The sequence below is a fragment of the Astatotilapia calliptera genome, chromosome 17, assembly GCF_900246225.1.
Source record: "Astatotilapia calliptera chromosome 17, fAstCal1.2, whole genome shotgun sequence".
In the NCBI taxonomy this organism is placed as follows: Eukaryota; Metazoa; Chordata; class Actinopteri; order Cichliformes; family Cichlidae; genus Astatotilapia; species Astatotilapia calliptera.
This window is the reverse complement of record NC_039318.1, coordinates 203,878-210,020: the sequence shown is the minus strand read 5'-3', so window position 1 is coordinate 210,020 and position 6,143 is coordinate 203,878. Positions and strand designations below refer to the sequence as shown.

The window sequence follows — 6,143 nt, the reverse complement described above, 5'->3', positions numbered from 1 at the left end:
CTGTTAGCTCCAGTTCTGCATTCTGCTTCTGAAATTCTGAGCAGCCCAAAAAGCTTTTCAAGTACATCCATCTTTGTTTCTGTCCTGAGTAACTTTCAATTCAATTTTATTTTATATAGCGCCTAATCACAACAACAGTCACCTCAAGGCACTTTATATTGTACAGTAGACCCTACAATAATACATGCAGAGAAAAACCCAACAATTATATGACCCCCTATGAGCAAGCACTTTGGTGACAGTGGGGAGGAAAAACTCCCTTTTAACAGGAAGAAACCTCCAGCAGAACCAGGCTCAGGGAGGGGCGGGGCCATCTGCTGTGATTGGTTGGGGTGAGAGAAGTAAGACAAGATAGACTATATTGTCTATACACCCTAAAAAATTATTCAGGGGCTTAGTAAATATCATTATAATTCTAAGTTAGATGACCTTGATTAAATCTTTGAAAATCACAAAAGTGTTATCTTGAGTTGAAAATACTGAAAAGAATGCTTAAATTTTCAACACCAGTTTTTGAGTTGAACTGAGCTCTTTTGTTCAAGTTTATTTAAAAGAAAAAATTCTGTATTTGAAACACAGGGTGCATTATTTAAATCTACTCAATATATCTCATAGAAAGTACTCATAATAACTGAGACACTGGTATTCATACTTATCATTGTCTTTAACTTTAATTATTAATGGTTCAAAATCAATATAATTTTGTCCCCCAATACTAACTTAAAACTTCGAGTAAGACTAATGACCTTTGGCATGTACCGCGCGCGAGGAGCATGGCCTCATGGGAGATTTTCTGCACGTTGAACGAGACAGACACACATCCACTGCAGACTTGGTAACGTTTTCAGGTAAGTGACCAATTCTTACATTAGCTGTCTTTATCCACACCGTTCTTTTATAACATGTTCTGAAGAAAGCGTTTGTCATGGTGGCTCACTTTTCGCAGCGTGTTTGTGCACGTTAATTTAAGTTTTCAACCCGTCTTCCAGTCAAGGCGGCGAGAAACCGCGCCCTTTTATCCTTTTACGTTCTGAGTCGCTATCTGCGTTCCGGGTAATTTGACCGGAATGTCCCGGTACCAGCGACCTGACCGTTTAATCGGGGGCATTTTAGGAACCACGTGAAAGCAGGTGTGCTCAGACATTTCTAGAAAATGGCCCTGTTGAGTCGCGGTGCGGGAGCTGCGGTAGTCACGCGGCCTGACTCACTCTGTCAGGAGATGAACAGACGTCATCAATGGCTTTGGTAACTAAGAAGACCTGCCCGCGGAACAGTTCATAGCAGCAACCATGCTGCTTAGCTTTCTTGTTCTATGTGGGGTCTTTCAGAGCATATAAGACGCTGCTTTCAGCTTTGTCCCGAACAGAGCCAGTTTTTGAGAGAACGCTGAGAGGACCGCCCGGGTCAGCAGATTACCTCATCCAGGGCCGGTCCAAAGTACTATGGGGCCTTTAGTCTAAATTTAGACTCGGGGCCCTACTTCCTTTCAGATCCCAGAAAATAATGAAAAAAAAAAAGCTTTGGTCCTTTGGGTCAAGCCAAAAGTACCATCATTTCCAGTATAGTTAATATATAGTTAGTTAGTATAGTATAGTTCCAGAAACACTCAGTTTATTTAAATCCAGGTTGAAGACTCACCTATTCTCAGCTGCATTTGAATAAAGCACCAAATCCACACTTTTAAGCTTAAATTTCAAAACTTACATTTAACTACTGATTTTATCTATTTTGATTTTATATACTGTTTTGTTTGTTTGTTAGTTTGTTTTTTTGCTTGCTTTAATCAATTTTAAATCGTGCTTTTTATTTGTCTTTGTTTCTAATGTCTCTGTGAAGCACTTTGAATCACCTTGTTGTTGAATTGTGCTATACAAATAAATTTGCCTTGCCTTGCCTAGTTACTCCCAATTTACATAAATAAATGTTTATTTCAATCCAAGCTAAAATTTATTATAAGAGATGTTGTGGCAGATTACTCAGTGACATGTTTTGTAATGATAAAGTTTTGATTTGTATTTTTTCAGCACCATCTTCACCACCAGGAGAAAAAAATCTGCATCAACTACAAAGTAAAGCAGGTAATTTTACACAGAGGACTTGATGTGTTAAATTTTGGAATGATATGATATTGTTTTATACAAGCTGAGTAGTGGATGGTGATACCACCTAAATATTTATACTGGTTTTGTGGTGGGTTATTTTAGTCATACAAATGCCAAATCTAAATTTTGAGAATTTTTCGGTAAATATATTGATGAGTTCATGGTCTGTCATCCAGTGTCACCATACAATCTTTTTATTTATACAGCATGGTGATGTGATTCAGATTATTTCAATGTGGTTAAGTATTGTACTTTGTTCCATGTTGACTTATTTGTAAGTTGTATCCTCCACCTGAATTGGTAGTGAGTATTGGTTATTCAATCAGTTAATCATACAAAAACTGTGTAAATATGGTTATACACCATTCTGTCATCTTCATACTGTGAGACATATTTTCTCACAATTTTTTAGGTCACAGGTGATGAGATGGCAGTGTAAACTTTGCAAACATGAGGAGTCATCAAAAGTGTCACTACTCAAACATTATCGAGTGAAACATGGTACATTTGGTCATGGCTATTCCCAGTGTTGGGTAAGTTACTTTAAAATAGTAACTTAGTTACATTACTAGTTACTTCTCTCAAAAGTAACTCAGTTACTTCAAGTTACTCGTTACTTTCAAAGTAACTAGTTACTAGGGAAAGTAACTTTGGTTTTACTCAGAATTCTCTTGTTAATGTGTTTCTTCCATAACTTTGCCAGTCTTCTAGCTTGCTTACTTGCCACAGTGCACTGTGCCACCTACCAATAGAAAGGAAAAGATAATGTGCATATTTCCACGAGAGAAATCCCACGCCTGGACCGTCATTGACTGCTGCCATGATTCTAGCCTACGTCACAGCGTCATGTGCGCCTTTTACATCCAACACAAAAACTGCAGTCGTGGTGCTTTCGATTGTACTCAGAACTCAGAAATTCTGCCTTCTGAACAGGAAGATGTAGGTAACACCAGACTGCAGATGAGCTGCATACAGGGCTGGACTGGGACAGAAAATTGGCCCGGGTATTTTGACTAGAGACTGGCCCACCATTATAGGAAAAATCATAAAGCCTTTGAATGAAAATAAACACTGTTGTGACAGTGATGTTCACTGTTCTGATGGTATATATGCATCAATCTATCAATCGTTTGTTGTAAGATTCAGATAATTATTTTTTAAAAGCGAGACATTTTAAATGAGAATAAGAAAGAAAAGTATTTCTTTGTGCCCCCCTTTCCCTGTTAATGCCCTACCTGCCCCCCTGGCAACACTTTGCTAGACCCGCCCCTGCACAGTTACCAGCTGTCAGCTACTTAGAAAAGGATCCTGGTGTTATTTGTCTCTCAGAAACAGCTCATAACTTCAACTCATTCATGTCACCTAAAAGGTAAACCTGTTTCTCCATCACCTGTTCAGCTCTGATGATTCAGTAAGGACATCTCCTGGTTTCATCTTCATGTTTCCCTCTCACCAGATAACCAAACCGACATCATGACCAGCAGCTTTACAGCTGTGGCTCCAGCAAACATCAGCTGATAGTAGAAATTAATATTAAATAAATTCTAACAACAGCTGATCAAGCTTTAACGTGCTGCTGTTGTTTAGCGCGACATCCGCTGGTTTCCTCTTTCTGGCACAAAGTGGACGATAAACAAACAAGAGAGAAAAGACGATCAGCTGATCATTGATCAGTTTCATGATTGAAGTAGAAACGGGAGAGGGAGGGGGGGAGAATGAGAGAAGAAGAGGCAGCTGTGCAGCAAAGACACAGAATAACTCCAGCTTTGTGTCTTTTTCATTGTAGCTGAATTACAGGACAAACTGTTCCTTTTCAGCTCAATAAGAAACGCGTAATATTTTCTCTGAATACCAGACAGGACGGTTGGCAACTCTAATAACTTATGAACAAAATAAAGTTCAACATCAGTAACATCATAGCACCCACCCAGCTGTATAGAAACTCCGTCATGCTAGCTAGCACGCAGTACGGAAAAAGTCAGAATAATGAAAATAAACTCCACCTAAACTTGGTTTATATCTGACCCAGAGAGACTGCAGGTCATAACTTCTTACCTGAAGTTCAGTTCACACTTGGACCGGCGGCTGCCTCGGGTCTCTTTTCCTTCTGCGCCCCTTTCCCTCCTCCACCTGCTGGCCTCCACCACTTGCTAATGTTACTGAATCTGTGGAAGCTCCGCGATAGCCACCACACGAAGTAACGAGTAACGACCCTATCTAAATCCCAGTAACGACTAACGCGTTCCTCATTTTGGCATAATAACTAGTTACCGTGCTCGTTACCACAATAATAACGTAGTTACTGTAACGCGTTACTTAATAACGCGTTAGTCCCAACACTGGCTATTCCATACCCTGTCTTCATTTGAATTGTCCTTGATCTTTTAAGACATGGGGTGCCTTACGCTCACACTTGTCTAGGTCTCACAGTTTGCATGAAACGGAAGAGTGTGAGGTCCTTCCAACTATTAGATGTAAAATCTGTGACTCTTTTTACCCAAACACAAAAGACTATTTTCAACATATAAATTCCCATTTGAAAAGCCATGAAACCATAGAGTGTGTTTTTGATGGTTGAGAGTTTAAGACAAACATTTGTGGGACTTATGCGACTCACAGAAGTCGAAAGCACAGATTTTGTTCATGGAAGCACTTTAAAACTAGCTTGATTTCAAAGCAAACTGTCAGTACATCTAATGAAATCTTCTTACCAGCACTGGAATTGAAAGATCACGAGGATTTGGATGTCACCATTGAACTTGGTTGTGAAAGGGAAACAACAAATGAAATTTTGAAAAATATTGGTGTGCTCTTGTTAAAACTGGAAAGCATCTATAATGTTTCTGGTAAATGTGTGGATGACTTGGTGGAACAGCTCAGTTATATCTGCACATTATCACTTCAGTATATTCCAAAGTCGATAAGTGATATTCTTATTAAGAATAACTGTAATATTGATGAGTCTTTTGTCAGTGAATTGACTGAAAAAATATGTCACTGTAGTCCTTTATGTGCAGCCCTTAGTCCTGATGGTCCCTTTGCTTCAAGATATAAGAGACAGAAATATTTCAAGGAAAACTTCTGTGTTATTGAACCAGTAGAATACTGTTTGGATCCAGAAAAGAATTCCACTTTTCAGTATGTGCCTATTCTTCAGTCCTTGCAGCTGTTACTGAGTAAAGAAGATGTTAACAGTATATTAACTAGACATTTGAACACTTCACAGTTATCCTCTTTCCACGATGGACAATATTTCAAGCAAAACCAACTTTGTGCTATTGAGGACTTAACTATTTCCCTTGTTCTCTATGTGGATGACTTTGAAATTTGTAATCCACTTGGGACTTCAAGAAAAAAAACACAAAGTCACAGCTGTGTACTGGGTACTTGCTGATATACCAACTGAACTGAGATCACAGCTAACATCAATTCAATTGGCTCTCCTGTGTAAGGCAAGTGATGTTAAAACTTTTAGCTATGAAACTGTTCTCGAGCCACTTTTAAAGGATCTCATAACATTAGAGAGAGACGGGATTTTTTGTTCACAGCTTGGTAGATATATCAGGGGCACTGTTTTTTGTGTTTGTGCTGACAATCTTGGCGCTCATTCTCTTAGTGGACTCGTAGAAAGCTTTTCTGGACATTACATCTGTAGATTTTGCCTTGGAGACCATTCGGACTTTCAGCAAAAAGAAGTTCGTTCAGGAGCTTTTCCACCAAGAACAAAAGAGAACTATGATCTACATGTCCAAACCATAAAGGAAAATTCCTCCTCGGTTCATTTTTGTGGTGTGAAGAAAGGTTGTCCATTAACAGGGAAATTAAAATATTTCCATTTTGTCACAGGGTATGTTAATAGGAAAATTGTACTTAGTAGTCAGTATAATCTTTTAATGATATAAGTTTGCATATGGTAGAATGCTGCATGTAATTATTTGTGTGTAGAAGTATATAGTTGGTGGCATATTGAAAGAATGTCTCATCCTAGGAGGTCTGTAACATTCTAGGGTGTTCACCCCCACATCCTAAGAGCATGAGAGA

General features: G+C 38.8%; 1 long non-coding RNA gene across 1 annotated transcript; it reads left to right on the top strand.

Moving 5' to 3' along the window:
- Nucleotides 1-715: 715 nt before the first annotated feature.
- LOC113009353 (uncharacterized) lies at nucleotides 716-2,617 on the top strand. Its single transcript, XR_003270161.1, has 3 exons — nucleotides 716-848; nucleotides 2,025-2,078; nucleotides 2,515-2,617. It is a non-coding gene; the product is annotated as an uncharacterized LOC113009353 (long non-coding RNA).
- The last annotated feature ends 3,526 nt before the right edge of the window (nucleotides 2,618-6,143 follow it).